General features: G+C 46.9%; 1 long non-coding RNA gene across 1 annotated transcript in view; it reads right to left on the reverse strand.

Moving 5' to 3' along the window:
- The window catches only part of LOC119179717 (uncharacterized), a 79,623-nt gene that overhangs the window by 25,929 nt on the left and 29,306 nt on the right, over positions 1-24,388 (reverse strand). The window contains exon 2 of the long non-coding RNA XR_012885057.1: positions 13,566-13,698. This is a non-coding gene — a long non-coding RNA (uncharacterized LOC119179717). The remainder of the gene's footprint in view (positions 1-13,565; positions 13,699-24,388) is intronic.

The following is a 24,388-nucleotide window of genomic DNA, read 5'->3' on the forward strand; positions in this document are numbered from 1 at the left end:
GTGAATTTTGTGGACAAACAAATTCACAAACTATACGGTAAATTGTATGTAATATTTATTCATTTACAGGCGCACACATACACACATTCCTTTGGGCATGCAGAAAATTTATTCCTACTCATTTTGAAAGTTTCTGCTGTTGTATTTATACTCTTTTGAAAATCTGTCTTCCGAGACACTTTGCTATAAAGAAGAGTGCGTATTGCTGCCACAAGTGTGAGAGAGAGGAAAACTTTAATATTTATGTATATATACAGTGAGTACGAGGCAGGTGGGCCGGTGCGGGCCACCCCTCTCACACACTAGGTGGGCTCCTCGTTACAGAAGTCCATTGGGAGCCAACGCGACTCTAGCTTGGTCGAGCATAGCCTTCTGGCTCGCCAGGTCGGAACGGCTGAGCAACGCTGCCTCCCAGTCCTCCCGGGTGTGATTTGATTTTGGGGCGAGGTGCGGAGTTGACTAGCATGACCTTACCAAGAGGAAGATGTCAGAGAACATCTCCGCACAGTGCAGACCTTTTCCTGGACACGCAGGATCAACATATTTGAAAAGTGCTGGGCACAGCAGTGTTTTGGTGTAAAGGTGGAGGAGTAAACGTTCCTCTGTTTTTGTAAGGCCCTTACAGTGTGTCTGGTAAATCGCGTGGCCCAATTGATAGAATTCAGTAATTTTTAGAAATTTTAAGGTTCATCTAGGTTCGGAATCCATTCCGAAAAGGTCTCAAGGCGTTACCCGGAGAGTATAACGCTTTCAGACTTTGCGAAATGGATCTCGAACTAAATCGTGTGTTATTCAGCGTATTATTGGGGTCATGGCCATTGCAAGAGAAAGCAAAATCTTTCGTTTCACAAACGAAAATCGTGTGAGAGACACAAGAGGTGGCGTTTCCTCTTTTGCTCTGGTCACTCTCGCAGTGGAGCGTAGTCGCTCATATAACTTAGGGCCTTGGAAAAACATTAGTACTGGGTCTATATTAAACCGTATAGACCCGAGGGCACTTCTACTTCACTGCCGGTTCTTGTATCAGTACACTTTTGGTAGTGGTTCCTAACTAAACTATTTTGAAGTATAAATCACAACTGAGAACCAATTAAGAAAGCGCTTCATCGTAAGTGTAGACATGCATCTAAATTTAAAAAAACGTATTATGCTAAGGTGCTGAAAGCAATAATACCAAAATAAAGTTGTATTAATACCGGAAAGAAAATACTACGCACAGAACTGATACAATAAGTTATTCCTTCCATTTTTTGAACCAAATGAACAGAAGTTACAAGTCCGCGGCACTTATCGCCAATAGCAAACTGTTTACCGACTCTGAAGAAAAAACGCCTGCTCTGAAAATTTACTGCCACGCACGTTTATTATTTAAATGCCAGGGCTCACGCCAACAAGTCAGAAGCACATATGACACCGTTAGATGGGGTCATTGGAACCAATTAGTAAGAAGTAGTATGGACACACGTTCAGTGGCCATCGAAATGTTGTGGACCACGGGAACTCGTGTCAAAGTATGTCAAAGAGTACCGAGGCGCTTTCTGACGGCTGCCTACGAAGCTCGAGAGCGCGCACTGCACACGCGCACCCTTTTAACCTGCCAGCCCTCTCATTCGCTCTCTTCAACAGCGTGTGCGCCGGAATGCCAGAAGAAGCGCAACGTGTCACTCCTGCTGACGACGCGAAAACACCACGCGGTGATATCGTGACAAAAACACGCAATTTGTACTGGCAGTGCTTGGTGCACGCCGCCTTCATCGGCTAAGTTCCAGACGCTCCGCTCTGTCGAAAACGTGAATATCTCGTAAATTTTTCGAAAACCAACCTTTGTGATAAGATTCGCGCGCTGACTGCCGGAGTGACACCTTGCCTTCTCTTAGCGTTCCGGTGCATACGCTGTTGAAGGGAGCGAATGGGCAGGCTGGTAGATAAAAAAAGAGCGCGCGTGCACAGTCCACGCTTTTGAGCTTCGCAGGAAGCCGTCAGAAAGCGAAGCAGTGCTCTTTGCTATGCGCTCCTGTGGTCTGAAAAATTTTGACCACCACTGTACCTTCAGGTCACGAAGAAAACGAATGTCGATGTCAGCTTGACGAACGACACACTCCCATTTCGTTCTTCGGCTGCGCTTAGGAAGTGAGAATGCTGGCAACTTCGGTCCCTTTGCCGCGACAATTCGCCACGCAGCATCGCCCAACCATTCGTATTTGCAGCCGTACAGATTATGAATATCCAGTGCACAAAACTCATCACATATTCACGCAGCAGGTTACAGAGTATAGACACAGAAAAAGACGGTCTTCTCCAGTCGCCAATAAGCACACCAGCACACCACCAAAACATTCGTCGGGTTTGCCAATCCATGTCTCTCGAGCAATGAGAGCAAGCGTCGGCACGTCTGTGCAGCGAAACACGCCAGTCCCAGCGAAGTGACGTTAGAAGCCGAGGCAGACACAGTGAGCAGGCCTGAAGTTATCTAGATGGCATTGACTCAGCTGCTGACCCGCATGTCACGGGATATAATTCCGGCTGTGGTGGCTGCATTTTCGATGGAGGCCAAAATGATGTAGGGCCGTGTGTTCAAAGATAATGAACCCCAGGTGTTTGAAATTTCCGGATCCCTCCACTACAGTGTCTCTCACAATCGTATCGTAGTTTCGGGACGTTAAACCCCACATATCAATCAATCAATGACTAGCTACTAGATGTTACGCAATTTGTAATGACATGAATGTTACGTGATATCTGCCCCGTGACGATATGTACGTGAGTTTCAGGGTCATGACAAGTTGCGTGATTTTAGTCGGCTGACTTTATTGCTACTTGATGTGGCGGGATGTTATTCTCGTGGCTAGTTACACAGTAGATCATTTTCAGTTGAACGTTGAGGAGCAACTGCGGGAACTGGTGCAAACAGGCATGCTGCGTCCTGTGATGCGCAGCGATTGGGCTACGCCAATGGTCACAGTTATAAAAGAGAACGGTAGCGTCCAGTGGTGTATACAGACTACAAAACAACAGCAAATACCTCTTTGATGACAGATCATGACGCATTTCTGAGACCACAGGACTTGTACACGGCCTTAGCGGGCGGTAGGTCGTTCAGTCACAGTGTACTAGACCTGTCCTCGGCATTTCAACAGTTCCCACTTACTCCAGCGTCGCTTTCATTGTTGACAATAAACACCACCCTAGGTTTGTGTGAGTTCCAGCGCCTTCCTTACGCGGTGACCAGCGTGCCCGTTATCTTCCAGGCGATGATGGATGAGGTCCGTCATGGCATTTCACGCGTGGGTTCTATATCGACGACGTGATCCTGACAGGGTCGGACACTGACGATTGCCAGCAAACACTAGAGCCTGTCTTGCAAAGGTTGAGCATATATAACATAAAGCTCAACATGAATAAATGCCGGTCATTTCAACAATCTGATACATATTTGAGTAACAAGGTTACGGCAGGAGGCATTTACCCAACCAACGAAAAAAAAAAAGGGGGGGGGCAATCTTACAAGCACCAGAGCCCACTACAGTTACAGAGCTTAAGGCGTATTTAAGAATGTGGAATTTTTATTCCAGGTTTCTTCAAAACGTCTCGACAGTAGCGGAGCCGCTCTATCAGTTACTAAAGAAAGACGAAAATGGGCAATGGAAAAAAATGCAGTGACGTTTTTAAATCTACAAAATACCTGCTGACAAAGCAAGGTGCTGACATTCTATGATGTTCAGAAACCACTCGCAATGCTTTGCGATGCGTCATCCTATGGCTTCGGTGCTGCGATTTTCCACGAGACAGCCGAAGGTGATAAAAAGCCAGTCACCTTTGCGTCACGTAGACTGACAGAAGCAAAACAAAAGTTTGCTTAGTATCAACGAGAAGGTTTGGCCATAATCTATGGCCTAAAATAATTTCACGGTACTTGTAAGGCCGAGAACTTACCATATACACAGATCATTACCCGCTACTCGGGGTACGAGGTCAAAATAAGCGTATTCCAACTGTAGCTACCGCGCACATGGAACGTTGGGTCCTGTGGCTTGCATCTTACCAGTATCGCCTAAAGTTTAGTAGGGGTAAAAATCTTGAAGTTGCAGACGCCTGGTTGGTTGCCTCAACCAGGAGTAGCTAAAGACGAGGCTCCAGAGTGCTTGTCGATTTTCCAGTGCTTCCTGCTGACCGCGGACGAGATTGCAAGGTTCACAAAGTGAAGCTTAACACTCAGCTGTGTGGCTCAGTTCACGCTAAACGGGTGGCCCAGGAAGCATGCAGACGCATTAAAATCGTACAATGTTCACCGCGATTAGCTATTACTTGAGCAGGGATGTGCGACGTGGGAGGCAAGGGTTGTAATTCCGGAACAGCTGAGGGAGCGTGTGCTAAACATGCTACATGAGGAGCACCCAGGTGCAAGCCACATGAAAATGCTAGCCAGAAGTTCTGTATGGTGGCCAGGAGTCGATTTGAAAATTGAACAATACGTGCAGGGATGCAAGATTTGCCAAGCAGTACAGCCAACTGCACGGCCTGTTCCACTTCATTCGTGGCACTACCCTACGCAGTGTTGGTCCCACGTGCACATTGATTTTGCTCAAAAGAGGACGAACGTGTTTTTATACTGTTTGACTCATTCTCAAAATGGATAGAAATGTGGCCCGCGTCAGCAACGTCAGCCATAAAAATCCTGGAGAAACTTCGGGGTGCCTTTGCCAATTACGTCTTGCGCGAAGTTCAGGTGAGTGACAACGGGCCCCAGTTCACCTAGGCTGAGTTTAATTTTCTCAGGACCAATGGCGTGAAACACGTTCATATTTCTCCCTATCACACAGCATCCAATGGTGCTGCAGAACGAACGGTTCAAACCATAAAGGAGGCCTTACTGAAGCTGTTGCTTGAGAATAAGGCCTCACGCAAGCAGCTGGCGATGCAAGAAAGTATTGATAGCTTCCTCATGGCTCACCGGAACATGCCAAGCACTGTAACCTGCAAATCGCCTGTTGAACTGTTTTTGAAAGGCCAGCCACGCGTATAATTGTCACTGCTCAAGCCGAATTTCACGAAAAGACTGCAGGACAAGCAAGACAAGGTAAAAGGCGAAACAATTTGTTTATGGGCGGTAGCGTATGTTTGTTGTGGGGGACAATGTTTTGGTGAAAGCTACGTGGTGAAAGTGTCTTCTGGGAAGAAGGGCTGATGACCTAGGTAGTCAGTGCCGTGACATACATGGTGAAAGTACGCGATATGCACCGCTTCACACACGCCGACCATCTGCGCCCTAGACATGCGGAGCCTAGTGAAACGCCACCGCCTTTCGAAGTGCCTGCAAAGCAAACACCAACAGAGATGACGCAAAGCTCCACTAAGACACAACTGCAGCAGCTTGCCGACCAGGACACTCTCTGTTCGCCTGCAACGCGGCCCGAACCAAACAGCAACGACGCACCAGACTACTACGAATCGCCGCCAACCACTCCGCACCCCAGCCAGTACGCAAGAACTTGGCCGAGTCTTCCGCGCCGGCTGGAGCATCCGAATAACCGGAACCACCGCTACTACGATGAATTCTTCGTGTGCGTAAGCAACCGGATTGGTTCTGAGATGCGAACTCTAAGTGATTGCTTGTGTGCTTATTGTTATGTGTTGACTTTTAATTAAGGTGACGGGATGCTACCTAACCTTTTGTTGTTAGATAGAGTGGGAAGAAGTTGTGATAGCGCTGCATGTCGCGCATCGTCCATATCTGGCTTACAATACAATCTTACGGTATTCATGTGACGTCACATATTGGTATATATATATATATATATATATATATATATATATTGGATATGGCACAACGGAAGCACTGTCAACAAGGATAAATATATTTATTTCCCAACAGTTTCGGGAGGGGTCCTCCCTTCATCAGGGGATGAGTATAACTCATCCCCTGATGAAGGGAGGACCCCTCCCGAAACTGTTGGAAATAAGTATATTTATCCTTGTTGACAACGCTCCCGTTGTGCCATATTCCATACCTTCACGAAGACTAACTGGCCCATTGAATTATTACTCCCTATATATATATATATATATATATATATATATATATATATATATATATATATATATATATATATATTGTAACGAACAGATACAGTGCCGGAAGCTGCAACAGCTATTTATTAATGGCGAACTTGTGCCCGTCAACTAAATACACAAAGGTTGTGAGCTCACTGGTCAAAACCTCGTCAACTTCTCTTGCGTCTCGCCTTGAGCTGTCCTCGAAAAACCGCCAGCGTTCCTTGTCCAGCGCGTGATGTGGTGACACGTGCAGCCAGCGTTGCATGGCGCGTTTATAGCTTGGCGCGTTTGGCTTGTCCGTTGGTGTGGCAGAATTCAAAGTGACAGGAAGCGGCGCAGGACTTCGGCAGGTGCCTAACAACATGCGGCAATGTATATATACATATATATCTGACCGACAATGTTATCCCAGGTGTGCGTCATGAATTGATGGATAACCTTTCTACGTACCCGCACTCTTTATTTAGAGGTAAGTGGACAACTGTCCACCCCACGTGCACGTAAGGGGTTACATTGCGACTGGCAGTAGGTCCACGCCTGATCAAACGTGGGCTATTGGCAAGAGTCAAAGACAGCGAACTCACCAAAAAATGACCAGTCAATCAATCAATCAATCAGTTGGTGATCTTGTCATAAAAGGATGTTACAATGAGTAAAATATACAGACGAGAGTTCCAAAGTACACGACTGCAACGGGACACTCGGTGATGATTACAAATAATAAAAGCACAAGCAGCTGTGACAATTGTAGAAACAAAAATATACAAAGCAGAATGAAAACAAAAAGGCAAAGAATCAAAAAACAAATAATACAGCATAAACAACACAAAGAAGATAGATCAACTATTTAACAGGTACTTTTTTATTGAGTATTTAAATGAAATTAAAGAAACTTTTCATTTTAGCGAAGTGGGCAAATTATTCCATACGGTGATGGTACAGAAGAGAGAAGATGATTTACCATAGTTAGTACGAACCTTAGGAAATAAAAAGTTATTATTAAACGCAAACCTGGTTGTGTTAGTATTAACTAACATCTTAGGATCAATGAAATCAGCAGAAAGTTGATTTCTTATTTGTTTATGCAGAAACAGAAATAAATTAAACCTTAATAGATAGCTAACAGTTAAGATTTTATTGCATTGGAGAAGGGGAGCGGTGCTTCTTTCGCGAGAACAGTTAAAAAGAGCGCGAATAGCTCGATTTTGTAGTTGTTGTACGGATGAAAGATGACACTGGTAAGTAATCCCCCATGATGCGATGCCATAAGTGATACGAGAATGAATGAATGCGAAGTAAAGTGAAAGGAGTGCTTTATAAGAAAAATATGAGCAAGCTTTGAGTAATGCGCGAATGCCGAATGCTGCCGTTTTTCTAATGTGAGCAATATGGAGAGGGAAGTTAAGGTTAGCGTCGAGGTGAACGCCAAGAAAAGATACACTCTTGGTTATATTAATCAAATGAAAGTAAGTGAGCTGTGGTGAGGAAGTTAACTTGCGTTGAGCTGATCTAAAAGCCATAAATTTTATAAATTTATAAATTAACCATAAATTTGTTTGGAATAATAATTAAGAAATTTTCCTGGCACCATTTTGACACGCTACAAAGTACAGCATTTAATTTATTAGTGACGTTGTCAATACATGTGTCAGCAATGAAAATGGTAATATCATCAGCATATAAAACGCAGTGAGCCATGTGTATAATGTCAGGAAGGCCATTATTGTAAAGTAAAAAAAGTAACGGACCCCGTAATGACCTTTGAGGAACCCCTTGGTTTATTGTTTTAGTAGAAGAAAATGAGCCCGATATGTTAACAGTATGTTTTCTGTTAAGGAGGTAACTGTTTGAAAATTATAGGGATGGACCTGTAATACCGTATGATTTGAGTTTCTTGGATAAAATCAGATGATTAATGGTATTGAATGCCTTTGTGAAGTCTAACAAAACTGACCCTACTACAAATCCTGCGTCTAAGGAGTGTTTGATGAAGTCTGATAGGGAAAGAATAGCAAGGTTAGTAGAACTTCCAGCGCGAAAGCCAAATGGACAGATCTTCAGTATAATAAATTTATTAGGGTACTTGTTTAGCCGAGTTATTAATAGTTTTTGGATGACCTTGCTCAGGGAAGAAAGAATACAGATGGGGCGATAGTTAGAAGTAGATTGCTTTTCACCCTTTTTAAAAATCGGAAGGACTTTAGCTATATTTAGTGAAGTGGGGAAACTGCCATGCTTGAACGGAAAGTTTATAATTATAGAAAGTGGTTCAGAAATAATGTCTACTGCAAGTTTTAAGTGTCGTTCTGAGATTTTATCTATACCAGGGCCGGTTTCTTTGAGACTTTTGATTGCTGTAGAAACATCATCAGGGCTCATGGGGAAAAGAAAAACAGAATGATTAAAACGTTGTAGATTACAGCAAGAACTGCTATGTTTTTCACTAAAAATTTCGAAAAATTGATTACTAAGAGCATCAGTAACACTTTCAGGGTTATCATGTGTAACGCCTTTATATAGGACTTTCTGCAAAAGTGAACTATGTATTGATCAATTTAGAAAATCGTTTGAGAGTTGCCATTGTCTTTTAGAGTTGTTTTTGTTTCACTAGATATTTGGTCATCATAATATTTTTTCTTGGCACTTTTCAAGAGGCACGAAAGAACATTCGAATACTTTTGATAGCGTGAAACTAAAGCAGTGTTAAATGGTTGTCTTTTGATTTTTCTGTACAGGTTATCTTTTTTACGCATACTTTTTAGCAGTCGCTCAGATAACCATGGGTTCTTAGGATATTTGTACCACTTTTTACATTTGACTGTTTTAGTACATTCTTCTACGGCTTTAAGAAAAAAGGAAGAAAACTTGTTGAATGCCTGTTCTACATTGCATAAGGACGTAACACTGGACCAATCAGTTTTAATAATGGCATTGAAAAACAATTCCTGGTCAAGTAAGGAAGTAACAAGCGTGGGTGGATCAAATGGCTTCACGACGTTGAAAGCAAGAAATATTGGATAATGATCAGTGATGTTCACATCAATTACTCCAGCAGAGGGAGAGGGTGAGAAATTACAGATGGCATGATCAAGCAATGAAGCAGCACCAGAAATAGGACATCTAGTAGGAGATGAAATGAGAGATTCAAAACCGTATCCACTGAAGCAGTCATTATATTCTGTGCATGCATAATTGTCGGTGTTAAGCAAGTTGATGTTGATGTCTCCAACTAAGACAACGCGCTTGCCTTCAGATGATAACTGATGCAGAATGGTATCCAGGCGAGAAATGAAATTCCTCATATTCGAAGAAGGCGAACGGTAAATACACCCCAGAATAACGTTGTTTTTATCGTTTAAAGAGAATTATCTAATTCAATCCACACGGATTCGCAATGTGAGATGCCTAAGGAAAGATCTCGTCGGCGGGTGTAGAAAAGATCTGAGGTGATAAATATTGCTGAGCCACCATAGCTGTCTGAACAATGGTGACAGTACTCAGCTTCGTACGATGACGGAACGAACAGATTGACGTCATAAGTGTAGAGCCATGTTTCAGAGATTCAAATGATGGAGAAAGAATGCGCAGGTGAATCTATAAAGTTATAAATATTATCCGAATTTTCGCGGAGGCTACGCGCGTTGATATGAACCAAGGAGCGATTACTATCATCTAGCATATGTTTAGCCTCGTCAGGGGATAGCAAAGCCATGATAATAAGATGAAAGTGAACGAGTGTTCCGCACGAAAATGGGCGTAGGACTTAGTGGCTACGAAAAGATGCTAAGATCACTGTCTTTGATAATGCGATATACTCTGCCATCACCAGACTTCCGCGCCTTTATCTGGGAATTGTCTGTCCACAGAAATTGCCATTTGTGCGCTTTTTTCAAAGTTACGGCCTTAGCAAACAATCTTTTGTTCTCTGGAGACAGGTGATCATTGGCATAGATTGCCTTACTTGAGCTACCGGAGAAGCCAACATGAGAAGTGTTCGGACGGGTCTTACGCGCTTCACGAACAAAATTGTTTTTCTTTTCACGGCAGCAGAACCATCCAACAATGTTCTTTTTATCTGATTTCGTTGAATCGCGATGAACTGTGTCAAAGTCGCTAGGCGGGACAGGACACTGAATAGCTTCGCCAATCTGCATCACAATGGCCGCACAGTCCTCACCCTGATCAGTTTACTTCAACATTATAGAAGCATGTGAGAGAAATCTAAACTCACTACGCATAACAAACATAGCTACATCTATGCGAGACGCAACAACACCACGTTGTGAACAACTCCCACCAAAATACTCAGAACTACCCAAGCAGCTAAAAAAATACACGTGACAATATGCATAAATACACTGCGCTACAAGTAGACAACAAAAAACACACAATGAATAAACAAACTCTAGATATAATACGATTGTGAAAGTCCCGGTGACAGTGAAGGGTCGTTGAACGTTGCCCTTATCTGCAATTGGTGCCTCGTCGAATGCCCGAGATAATTGATTCCGGGCTGCTACTATATTGCCCTATAGTGTATTCGGTTGACTGCTGCCGTCCTCTGGCTCGAAGTGGCCAGGTGCCGAAGAAGCTCATAATCAAAACGTAAGTGGAACTGAAAATAATTAACAGTAGTAATGATAGGATTCACGACGTTTTACAAACACGGGAAGGGTTATCCCTTACAGCACTGTGTACTCATAATATTTCAATATATGAGTTAATAGAATTAGGTGCAATAACTTTCCTATTCTTCGCAACGCGTTTTGTTTTCCAATGCGCAGTACTAGACGGGCTCTAAGAGGAAATCTGAATTTACCAAATGTTAAAATGTGTGCGGTGAAAGAGCGATTGAATTCAATGCCACTAAAGTCTAAACTATTCTACCTTTAGAGATTAAAAGAGCGCGTAACTTTAAGCAGTATCGTTTTTCTTGTGAATCGGGACCTTAAAGTATTTGCTCTAAATGCTCAGGTGCACTTCATGAAAACCATTGTCCGTTTCTTTGTCTGGTAAGATGTGTTTTCTATACCTATGTGTAAAATACTGCACTGACTGGTATGTTTATCATCAACACTGGAACGGATACTAGCCTTCTCAGGCTATCGATCCAGATATGTGTATATGCATTATTGTAAGATGAAATGATAATTAACTACTTGCAAAAAAAACGCCAACGATCTCAGAGCAGCTAGGTGCAGCTAGCGCCACCACGTAGATAGCTCGGGAAGCCACCGGGTAAAAATTCTTGTGATGCATTGGCAAATAGTACCCATCATTCAAAGGGCCATCTGTGCACGCCGCGAATGCCTTTGAGCTCAGCAGACAATTGTGGTAATCGTCGACGTCCGAGCTGCTATCTTCAAGTGTCATGAATGAGAGCCCTGCAGAGAGGTTCAGACAACGCTCGAAACAGCACGAGCACGAGCACCGTAACGTAAATCACGAGGCCCGCGACTTGAGCTGTGGTCGTGACCCGAGGCCTGAGACCCGAGCAATGTGAAGGTCACCTCGCCAGCAAGTGCAGTGTTGACGGGAGCGGCAAGACTTCCACTTAGAAGACTGTTACGTTTGCGTGCCGAAAGGGAGCAGGAGACATCGACGCGGTTCCAGAGTGATCCCGTTCGAGAGCAACCGTGCGTCGCAATCACTGACGTTCCTGGCGCAAGCCCCCTTCGAAGCAAGTCGACAAAGGCAGTCCATAGTGGGGCACGTTGGCTCTGAGCACCGGGTCTCATTGAACGCCGCTTGGCCTAGGCTGGGAGACCTTCGCCACGTCGGCCACTACGTTATGCGATAACGACAACGGGCCACTTCAGCCATCGTGTATTGTGCATGCATTCCCGTGACTGGGGTACTGCAAGTTTTATTTTCAATTTCAGTGGTTAAATAGCACACGCAAGTCCCTTCATTCGCCGCAGCCACAACGTTTTCAAAAGTATGGTGTGTTTAATGCACATGAAGCTGCATTTATGACAATGGCTCGCGCTAACTCTGTATATATTCGTGTGTTCGTTTTATGCGTCTTTCTTTGTGTTTAAAAAAACCCTTCAAGTGTACAACTATGATAGCTGTTAATCCGCGCTCGTCCTGGGTGTCTCATTTCATGCGTCCTTTCTGATTCAGGTTCGCGCATCATGCAAGTTTTCGAGTTGCTTCCGTCCTTCGCGTGAAATTTTAATTTTTTGTAGCATTCATTCCTTCGCTCTTGTGGGGAAAGAATGCATAGTAGACGTTCTGGCTGAAGGATATGACACATTTAATATAATCAAGGTACCATGGATAAATGCAATAAAAAGCATTAGCGCACGAAGGGACATGAAGTGTAACCGTGCAACCCTCCCCTCATGGGTCAGCAGTTGATTGTTCACAGTCGCTGTCACTCTCGATGCCTTCCCAGCCTTCTACGTCCAGTGAAAATCGCCATTGTCACAATGTTCTTGTTTTTCTTTTCAACCACTCTACTGCAAGCAATTTCTGCGCCTAATGACTTCGGCCACTCTATATGTCCACTTTACATGGGCGCAAAAAACATTTGGTTCACAAACTGGTCAACAAGCAAATGTCTTGCACTGTGCTGCCACTTCTTATCGAACGTACAAGAAAAAGCGGTGTAGCGCTGACATTTGAAATTGCTCAGTTGTAGAAGAGTAAGTCACGAGTCCATGTGACTTCCCGCATGCAATCTTGAGGATTTCATGAACTACAAAATCAGCGGCGAAAGCTAAATGCAGGAAAAAAAAAGTGGTTTCGCAGTGGTAAAGCCATGCGATAACATTAAACTAACCTAGGTTGCTAAAGAAAACCTGTGGAAGCCTATATGTGTATGCTGTGGGCAATTAAAAATTCGAGTTGCCACGTATTTGCAAAATAAGTTCATGCTTCGCAAGAAAAAATGAGACTTGTCCTGTTACGGAAGGCGACGTTTTTCACTTACTGAGGAAACATGCAAAGTCGTAATGTTAATTTTTTGCTAACGTGTTAACTAGCACAGCCGAACAAAGGAGCGAATGCGTAAGACTGACATCGTGTCGTTGACTGAACTTTCTCAAGACCATGCTCCTTCCAGAATTCAGCTTGGTGGCGTGACGGTCATTGGGTATATTGAATACCTGCCCATGGCCACCTGGATCGCACGCGCGCGTGCGCCCGATACAGGTGGCCCTAACCTGACAATCATCAATAGACATTGTACAATCACGGAATTTTCAATACCCTATGAACACTCAAACACTTTCGTGCTATACATATTGCTAGAGTGGAAAAACAGCCAATATTTTATATATGCCACACAATACCGTGATGAATTTTTTGATATTTTGTGTGTAAATGAACGCTAGTGATCATAAATAGGAGATTCCACTGCTGATATGTGCCGCCGAAGTCACTCTGCATCTACGCAATGACCGGTCAGTGAGGCCAACAATTTATTTGACGCATATTATTGGACGCAACTACCTTGATTTATTAAATTAGTATTTAGTTGTGTTTATAAACATGGCACACCTTACCATTCTTAACTTCGCAGTGTTGTATTTTAACTTCGCAATGAGCAATGTACAGCATGTAATGTGCTGTAATGAAGGTCGTAAACAGCAGGTCCAAAAGGCGGCCTTTCCGGAGCATTTTCTTTGCCTAATGCACCTGAACAAAGTAGAAAATAAGTTCAGCACCATTTTGTGGGTATGTGAAAACGAACTGCATATGAATACAGTGCCAACTCTGGAGGCAGTTCAAATATCGTCATTTGATATGAAAAAATTGGCCACATATCTGCTTGTGTAGAGAACAAGAAGATTATGTACCGCAGTGGGTCACGCTCTTAGCGAGAGGAGCCGAGCAGGAGCTGTGTCCCCGAACGCTGTGATTCCTGTTTCGGTGGCTGTCGCCCGCTTTCCGTATGAATAGACCTGCTGTGCAAGTACTAGTTACGGACGAAGACGTTTCAACGCAGACGTTGTTTCTTTCGCTCCGTTAGAAATTGCTCAACGCCAACAAAATTCTCAACCGTATCCAGATAGGAAGCTTCTCGGAAGCGTATGGGGACCTGAGAACTTTGGTGGGGACGTTCCTTTGGCCTGTCTTGCTGATTCTGCGTGACTAGTCGACTTTGAATATGCAAGGCTGTCGTTTAGGCCTAATGTAGCCCAGTGGCCACACTCGCCTGAAGAAGAAGACGTGGTGGTGGCAGATGGGGGCGTTTCATTTAAGCCATATACTGGACTATCGCGCATGACCACTTCCGTGCCAACTACGCAGCAGCAACGGGCAGCTGACAGTTAAACGATTCAAGGTGCAATGACCAAGTACTGTACACTTCGTGATGAGAGTACGAACTAACGGCAGGCCGTGTTGGTGGACAGTGGGGACCCCATTAACCTGCAGTCTTCTCGCATTCTCGTTATTCCAGCAAAGCGAAATCCTCCTGTCATTGTGCATCAACAAGATGTCATCCCATTGGAGCAACCACCGAAAAAGGTAAGGGCCAACCCTGATAATGCGTGCGCGCTATGCGCTTCTCGGTCCTACTTAATGCCTGCCCCTTCCCAATCTTATCGAGTTCACATACGCCCCCCCTCATGCTACGACATAACTTCAGTGCCCACCAAACATGTTCAAAGGGCCATTGACCATGCCCTTGAAACAAAGGGATACAAAGGGTTCATAGCATACAGATCGACAAACACAATTACTGTGCACTTGGCATCTCTCAACGATATGCAGAAGCTATGCTCTTTAACATCTATACCACTGTCAGAAGATCGAGAGCTGCCTGTGCAGTGCTACTCTGCATTGGGCCCTAACATACAAAAGGTGTTGTCTATTGCAAGGACCGTAAAAACTCTCCTGAGATAATATGTCGCAAATGCTACTCCCCGACGCACAAGGTTCTTGCGGCCAGATTCATGGGCAAAAGTCGTACATGCTTAGTAACGGTGCAAGGCCTCCAATGTATTCCTGACAAAATTTACTACTATGGGTGTTTGTTCCGCCCCAAACTCTACCTTCCTGGAGCAAGTTTCTGTTACCGTTGCTTTCAACGAAGACGCATGCAGGCATTTTGTCCACTGCGTACTATTGACCCAGAAAGGCTCACACCTGAGGACCAACCACTACATAGATTTGGCCGATGTAAATCCGATGAGCTCGACATGACAAGTGTAACTGTCCGTCTAAACGGAGGGCCACAGCGACATTACGAAAGGCTACACGAAATCACAATATAGTAAGAACAAATAATCACGTCGAAGTTCATACTGAAGAGCCGGAGACACTCACGACAGAAGACACACAGGGCTCCGAGACACAACTGTACTCTTAATGATTAAACAAGGCAGACAGACCCAGACAATGAACCCAAAGTTAGCTGAACCACTCCTTGAATCGAATGATGGCCACGATGATATTGACGCTCAGATAGAAGCATTAGCCAAAGAAATTGAGAGGCTACAAAAACGTAAGGAATTTGTCATTCTGAAGCGCCAGAAAACAGGACCTACACGCATTGAATGACTGAGTGCGCATTCCCCAGTTTTGCCTGCAGCCAACACGTCGGGCAAAAGTCAACTACGGGTCAACCAACCAGTTTGGACAGCAGTTTTGGATCATCTTGCTCAACTGACGGCACTCATACAGGATTGCTTGTATTATGGCTAACTCTCTCCAGCAGCTGCTACGTGACGGAATTTTTCAATAGAATTTTCGAGGCTTCAGCTCCAAGTTAGGAGAAGTTAAAACCAAGCTTGAATACAAGAAGCTATATGTATGGGCACTACTTGTTCAAGACCATAATAAGCTGTGCTCTGTGTATAATTTTATTGGGTATCATAACCCGTCCATTAGAGGTGGGCGCGCTACGACTAAGGGTGAAACTCCGGGAAAAGTTGCAGTGTATGTGTCATCGTGTATTCCCTATACAATGATTACTAAGGCACCATGTAGTAATGGAAATCAAGAAGTTGTCACAGTCTTGACAGAATCATTGAGGATTGCTGTCATACTAGTGTCCTTCTATGTCGGACCACAGCATACACGTATTAACTTGGGATGGACAGCACATCTGCGTTCTACGTATCCGGGGATTCCCATCCTTGTAAGTGGAGATTTCAATGCACCACATACTGATTGGGGATACAAGCACGATTCCCAACGAGGATGTCAGGTTAAAAACATCATGACTGACGCCACATTCACTCTGTTGAACAATCACGCCGTGTCTACCTGCTCTGCACGTAAAACATCGGAAACGCATGCTCCAGATCTCACATGGTTATTGGGTGCTGTCTAGTGGCTAAGGTACTCGGCTGCTGACCCGCAGGTCGTGGGTTCGAATCCCGGCTGTGGCGGCTGCATTTCCGATGGAGGCGGAAATGTTGTAGGCCCGTGTGCTCAGATTTGGGTGCTTGTTAAAGAACCCCAGGTGGTCGAAATTTCCGGAGCCCTCTACTATGGCGTCTCTCATAATCATATAGTGGTTTTGGGACGTTAAACCCCACATATCAATCAATCAAATCAATCAATCAATTCGACTCTGTCCAAGTCAACATTACCGAGTGTGTAAGGAAAAGTTAAAAGGTTTTGACGACGTGAGAAAGATAATGATTTGTATTTAGTTGGGTTAAGTGTCATGAGCCTATGGTCACACCATGCTTGAATAGAGTTAAGATTATGTTGAAGTGCTTGCTGCTCAGATGGATTAGTAATAGTACGACAAATGACGCAATCATCAGCGAACATGTGAATATGACATGAAACGTGCAAAGGTAAGTCGTTAACGTATATTAGGAACATTTATCCCTTAAAGACCCCTAGTGGGGTCTTTAAGGTAATAAAATGAAATGAAATGCACCAGTTAGCCGTGCACATGCCAACCATATAGCAGCAAAGTCACGTCGGCACGAAAAACAGCATTCTCGACAGCGGTGGCATGAGTGGTGTGAAAAACTTGCATCTGGCATGGGAAACAGAGCCCTTTGGCGTACGTTCCGGTCGATGGAACGCGGTTACAAGCAACACCCTGCAACGAGATTTAGGTTATCGATGCAAAGTACGCCAAAATAATTTACAGAGCAGGCTGCTAGAGAATTTTTTCTGAAGTATGATAGCACATTTTTATAACCTGCCCCGAAATCGACAAGCTTGAGCCAACTGCCCAATCCGATATATCCAGCCCTTTCGGCATGACCGAATTAATAGCGGCGATTGAAACTTCTCAACAAGGAACAACACCTGGTCCAGACGGTATTTCATACGAAGTTTTAAGAACACGGAATGTTAAGCGCCTGATGCACTTCTGCAGGCTATTAATAAAATATGGGAAACTGAAGACCTCCCATCTGATTGCAAACACTCAGTTTTCGTCCCAATTCTAAAACCCGGAAAGTCTTCAAATAGCCTGCAATCCTTATGCCCAATTTAATTGACTGCTACTGTCTGCAAGCTTGCTGAAAATATGGTGGCCACACGTGTTTCTTGGTGGCTTGAACTACACTAGAAGTACCATACACCTCAAATCGGGTTCTGTTCTCATTTGGGGACTGAAGACGGCTTTTCTGTCTTGTCGTATGACATTTTACAAGTTTCTCCCCACCGCCACGCAGTACGCACTGTAAAAGCAACGAACATGACGAGAGCTTACGACAACATAAACAATGACGTCATTTTATCCAACCTCATCGAGCTCGGATGTACACTGCGGGTAGTAAGATTTCTTTACTCTTTCTTTCACAACCGCACATTTACGATAAGACTAGATGGAAAACCTGAAAGTTTATTTAGGTCTAACAGAGGTGTCCCGCAAGGATCCGTTTTGGCTCCTCTCCTGTTCAACATTGCTCTAATACCTCTAGCACGGCAACTACACCGAATTCCAGAAGTGAGATTTGTAATATACGCTGATGATGTGACTTTATGGTCTGTGCATAAAGACGTCTCTAGACAAGCACAAGAGCTTCAGAAAACCCTTGATGTTCATCAGAGCTACATTCGAAACGTAGGGTTAGACATGTTCGCAGAAAATTCATGCTATGTTCAAGTAGCTAACAAAGCAGGGCGCAGAAAAATCAAGTAGTGCCCTTATACATTTACACTAGGTGCAGTGACCATTCCTGAGGCTTCGGAGGTCCGCATAATATGTGTGGATATCCACGAGTCCGGCAGTGGAGTGCACTGGCTTCGAAAAGTCAGAGCTCTACAAAAACACTTCATCTGATTCGCCGCATTGCATCGAAAGCAGCTGGAGCTCGTACACATGTAGCTCGACAGCTCTTCCGCGCAGTTCTGCAGCCGAAGATTTTATACCAGGCGCTATTTCAACGGTTAACTTTGGCCCAGTTGGCACAGTTGGCGACTATTAACCATGATGCTATGCGCACAATAACCACGTCATTTCGCATCGCTCCCATACCAACTTTACAGGAGCACGCCCAGCTTCACACAATTGCAGAGCTAGTTTCGCAAAGAGAAAAAGCTCGTGGAATCAGAAGGCTACTTGTACCGGTTGTTGCTGCGTTACACGCTCACTTTTAACGTGGCTCTCGCGTTGACAACCAGCCCGAGTCTATGCCTCCCTGAGAATTCACCACCATCACATATAATAAAACAACAAAGCTACGGCGCGCTGCTACATAATCTACAATTGACGAACGCTTCATCATGGAGGCCCCAAGCGCTAATGCCTGCAAACTACATACAGATGCTGCTGTCCTACAATACGGCGGAAGGGACATCATTCCTGAGTACTACGCATACTTTCGTTAGATGCCACCAGCAATATCTATCTATGGAAGCCACTCCTCGTGTGATGAAGCTTCAAGCCATCCATGACGAAATCCAGGATGCTACCTCTAAGCTGCCCACAATTAAGCAGATTGATGTATACACTGATTCCTTAGGAGCTATCAAGGAGCTCAAGAAGGTACACAAGGCGATGGAGATCTGCGAGGCGATTCATAAGCTGAACCATAATATGGCTACTTGCGTAAAAGTACATTGAATTCAAGGTCATGCAGCGAACCCACACAAAAATGCTGCTGCTCACCAGCAGGCGCACTGCCCTCCTGACATGAACCTTCCAGGAATTCCCCTTTCCACCTCCGCCCCTACACTTACTCCATACCCGTAAAAATGTTCTCGGGCAGTATACATGTGCTCTCATTCCACCTTGTGTCTGCTTTTTCCCCCCTGACCTTACTAGGGCGGAGGAAGTCGTGCTTAGGAGGCTTCGGGCAAGGGTGGCCCTTACACCGGCCGTTTTGTCGTCATAAAACTGGTCACTTTTACGCGTTGGTGATACGTGTCCGTATTGTTTCACTCCTGTGATGCAAGCAGATACCACCTTTTATGGACATGTACGGGGTTGTGGCCAGAACGCTCCCGTCACCTCGCTCAAGCTGGCCTTCACTACAGCGACACAGCCAGTTACAACCGCTGGATGCATGCAAACAAATTCCACAAGACACTAGTTCACTTCAAACACAACAACGGCCTAACAGATCAAATTTAACAAAAATATATGCCTTAAAGGCATCTCTTTGTCGCAACAAAAAAGTACTACTTAAGCCAATAAACCCCGTATCACATGCCACAGTGCAAATGTTGCGTCTGGAGAAGGTGAAGAAAACATTTATTTGATGCTCTGCACAACAAAATTGGTGAATGGTATTCTGGAGGCGCTGCGTTAAAATGTCTCGAGCATGCAGCGGAAGTGAACGAGCGCATCAAGTAAAGGCACACGTGAGCGCTATCTGGCAGTCATCTTGGAAAACGAAGTGCGCGGCGTGCACGCCCGTCTCGGAGGTGGTGTAGCGGAAGCTGCTAAGCACCACCGCATTCTTTTCTATCCCGTCTGCAGCCGGCCGTCGACAGCGCGCCTACTCGCGGCGCCAGCTCCTCCTCCTCCGTGTTCGGGGAACAACGTGTTGTCGGGGCCGGCTCCGGGGATTAGACCGGCGGCATGCTACGCCTGCTCGCTCGGTGGCCCCCTTTTCCTCTTTCTTGTAGAAGAACGCGGGGGTGCCTCATTCTCTCCCTCGTCGAGGGGAGCTCTCGTCACTCGCACGGAGTGGAAATAAACAGTCTTGCCCTGCAACTCCAAACCTGCTTCACGTCTCCTTTCTCGCTGCCTCCGGCAGCCGACATTTCCGGCCGCTACAAAATTGGTGACCCGAACGCTTCAACGAACACGCCGCGATGAGCTCCAACGACAACGCTGCTGCCTCCACGCCTGCGGTCATCGCCACAGAACTGAAGCTACCAAATTTTTGGCCGAAAAATCCAAGAGTTTGGTTCAGCCAAGTGGAGGCCCGTTTTCAACTCCGGCACATCACCTCGCAGTCGACAAAATACCTTCACGTCGTCGCAGCCCTGCCCCCCGAAATCGCCGACGCTATCGACGACATTTTGGTTTCACCCCCCACGCAAGAAGAATATGACACCCTCAAAAAGACGGTGCTGGACCGCCTCGAGGCGCCTGAAGAAAGCAGACTGCAGCAGCTCTTGTGTCGCGAAGAGCTGGGCGACCAACGACCTTCCCAACTGCTGCACCGTATGCGGCAACTACTCGGTGTGCACGCGCGTCAGGACGGCCAGCTCCCACTTCTTCGTGAACTTTTCCTGCAACGGCTCCCCCAGTCGGTGCGCGTGGTTCTCGCGGGTTCAAATGAGACGTCCCTTGATCGACTAGCGCAACTTGCCGATCGCATCACGGAATACTCAACTCCAACCTTTGCGCCCATAGCTGCTGCAAGAACACATGCGCAACCAGATCGACTGGCGCGCCTTGAGGAGAAACTGCAACACCTTACCGAGACCATGCAGAAACTTGTGCTATCTGGCGCTCCCCAACAGGACGAGCAACGACGCAACCGATCTCCTTCAAGACACCCAAGCTCTTCCCAGAGAAGCCATGCACGAGATACACAGGACGGAGTTTGCTGGTACCACCGTCGTTTCGGCACGGGTGCTAGCCGCTGCACTCAACCTTGCTCGTTTCCGGGAAACGCTCCGGCCAGTCGTTAACGGCGGCTTACGACATCGGCCCTCCACCCAGCCGCCTGTTTTTCGTAGTCGACCGCGTAAGCAACTCGCGCCTGCTAGTCGACACGGGAGCCGAAATCTCTATTGTCCCGGCAACCCCCGAGGATCGCCGACGTAGCAAGAACACATCGTCGCTGCAGGCAGTGAACAACACTGCCATCGCTACGTACGGCTTCCGCTCGCTGACAATAGACGTCGGACTCAGGCGCCTGTTTCGCTGGGTCTTCGTGGTGGCGGATGTTAATTTCGCCATACTCGGAGCAGATTTTCTCAGCCACTTCAACCTGGATGTGAGCGTACGTGACCGTTGCCTCAAGGATAACAACACATCCCTCAAAGTACGTGGTTTGGAGTCAAACATCTGCTCATCTGGCATCTGCGCCTTCCAGCCAGTATCAGCCTACCACCACGTCCTGGCCGAATTCCCCTCGCTCACCAAGCCCCGCAACACGGAACAGCCGGTGAAACATAACGTGACTCACCACATCGTCACCACCGGGCCGCCAGTCACCGCCCGGCCACGACGGCTGTCCAGCAAAAGGCTTCAAGCTGCACGCAGGGAGTTCGAGCATATGCTGCAGCTGAGAATTGTTCGCCCTTCGTCTAGCAACCATTCATCGCCGCTACACATGGTGCCCAAGGACGACGATTGGCGCCCGTGTGGTGATTACAGAGCCTTGAACGCATCGACAACGCCGGACCAGTATCCTCTGCCACACATTCACGATTTCAGCGCGCGGCTGGCAGGTACGAAAATATACAGCAAGATCGACCTTGTAGCGGCATACCACCAAATCCCCGTCGAACCGCAGGACATACCAAAAACAGCCATAACAACTCCGTTCGGCCTGTTTGAGTTTGTCCGCATGCCCTACGGCTTGAAAAATGCCGCACAGACCTTTCAAAGGTTCATGGATGAGGTCACCCGGGGTCTTCCTTTCATCTTTGTCTACCTGGATGACATTTTGGTGGCCAGCAGAACGCCTGCGGAGCACGAAGAGCACCTCCGCCAGCTCTTTCAGCGTTTGGATGAGCACGGTCTGGTGTTGAAACCTCAAAAGTGCGTGTTTGGAGTAGAGGCGCTCAACTTCCTCGGCCACCACATCACTGCTGAAGGCATTATGCCATTGGAATCGAGGGTGGAATCCGTCAAGAAGTTTCCAGCTCCAACATCTTTTCGCAAGCTGAGGGAGTTCCTCGGGCTCTTAAACTTCCACCGGCGCTTCATTCCGTCTTGTGCTCGAGTGCTCCAGCCATTGACCGACCTGCTGCGCCGAGACGACCAAAAGGCACCAGAATTTTGTTGGTCTGACGAACACCAGAACGCTTTCCAGAAAGCTAAGGACGAGCTAGCCGCGGCTACCCTTCTCATTCATCCACGGCCTGAAGCTCCTACACGCCTCATGGTGGACGCTTCCTCCACATCGGTCGGAGCAGTGCTGCAGCAACAGGAGGGCGCCCAGTGGAAGCCACTGGGCTTCTTTTCGAAACGTCTGAAGCCTGCAGAAGCACGGTACAGCACTTTTGGAAGGGAGATGCTCGCAATATATTGTTCCATTAAGCATTTCCGCTACTTCCTCGAAGGCCGTGAGTTCTACATCTTGACAGACCACAAGCCCCTCACCTACGTATTCAAAAACAACAGTTCCTCCTACTCAGAACGAGAGATCCGTCAGCTCTCATTCATCTCCGAGTTTTCTACAGACATCCGCCACGTTCCCGGGGTCGAAAACGAAGCAGCTGACGCCTTGTCTCGCGTCAATGCTTCCAGCACAGAAGTCCTGGACTTCGAAGCTATGGCCGCAGCTCAGCGGGACGACCCCGAGTTGACAAGACTGAAGGGAGGGGGATCTTCACTCGTGCTCTCGGAGGTTGCACTTCCCTACGTCCAGAGCACGATAACCTGCGATACCTCCCAGGCAGCACCACGACCTTTTGTCCCACTGAACTTTCGCCGAGTGGTATTCAACACTTTCCACTCCATCAGCCACCCAGGTGTCCGTGCCACCCAGCGGCTGATAACGCAACGCTTCGTTTGGCCCGGAGTCAACGCGGACGTGCGACGATGGGCTCGGACATGTGAAACGTGTCAGCAAGTGAAAGTGACTCGCCACAATCGGGCTGCACTACAGGAATTTCGGACTCCTGAGTCGCGGTTTGACCACGTTCACCTTGACCTCGTGGGACCACTACCGCCCTGCCAAGGATTTAGGTACCTGCTCACATGCATCGACAGGTACAGCCGGTGGCCCGAAGCTATACCAATTGCGGACATATCAGCTGAGACCGTCGCGCAGGCCTTCATTCAAACATGGGTGTCCCGCTTTGGCTGCCCCGCCCGCATAACAACTGACCGGGGACGGCAATTCCAGAGCAACCTCTTTTCCGCACTTTCAACGCTCCTCGGCACGAAGCTGCAGCATACAACCGCCTACCACCCCGCCAGCAACGGAATGGTTGAGCGCTTCCACCGGCAACTCAAAGCCGCACTGGCAGCGAAACTCGACCGCCAGCACTGGGTGCAGAAGCTCCCGCTCGTTCTTCTTGGCCTACGCTCAACGGTGAAGGAAGACCTCGGCTTCAGCGCAGCGGAAATGGTCTACGGCTCAACAGTGCGCCTCCCGGGAGAATTCTTCTCCGACCAGACACCTTCCGCCCCAACAGCCTCCGATCACATCGAGAAGCTGCGCGCATGGCTCGCGCAACTCAGGCCAACAGCACCTCGCATCGCCCGCAACAGGAAAGTTTTCACTTTTCCTGACATGGACTCTGCTACCCATGTGTTCGTGCGACACGACGCAACGAAGCCGCCCCTTACTCCGCCGTACGATGGCCCATTCAAAGTTTTGGGACGTACTAACAAAACCATCGCAATCGACGTGCGGGGGAAACGAGAAGTCGTCGCCGTTGACCGCGCCAAGCCTGCTCATATTGAAGTTTCCATTCAGGCAGCCTCTCACGTACGATTTCAGTGCTAACCATTGGACTGTGACCTTTCACTATTCAGCCCGTAACTGCTGTCCTTCTTTAAAAGCTCCGCAATCTAGGGGGGGAGCCTTTGTAGCGGAAGCTGCTAAGCACCACCGCATTCTTTTCTATCCCGTCTGCAGCCGGCCGTCGACAGCGCGCCTACTCGCGGCGCCAGCTCCTCCTCCTCCGTGTTCGGGGAACAACGTGTTGTCGGGGCCGGCTCCGGGGATTAGACCGGCGGCATGCTACGCCTGCTCGCTCGGTGGCCCCCTTTTCCTCTTTCTTGTAGAAGAACGCGGGGGTGCCTCATTCTCTCCCTCGTCGAGGG

This window comes from Rhipicephalus microplus, chromosome 7 (genome assembly GCF_043290135.1).
Source record: "Rhipicephalus microplus isolate Deutch F79 chromosome 7, USDA_Rmic, whole genome shotgun sequence".
Classification (NCBI taxonomy): Eukaryota; Metazoa; Arthropoda; class Arachnida; order Ixodida; family Ixodidae; genus Rhipicephalus; species Rhipicephalus microplus.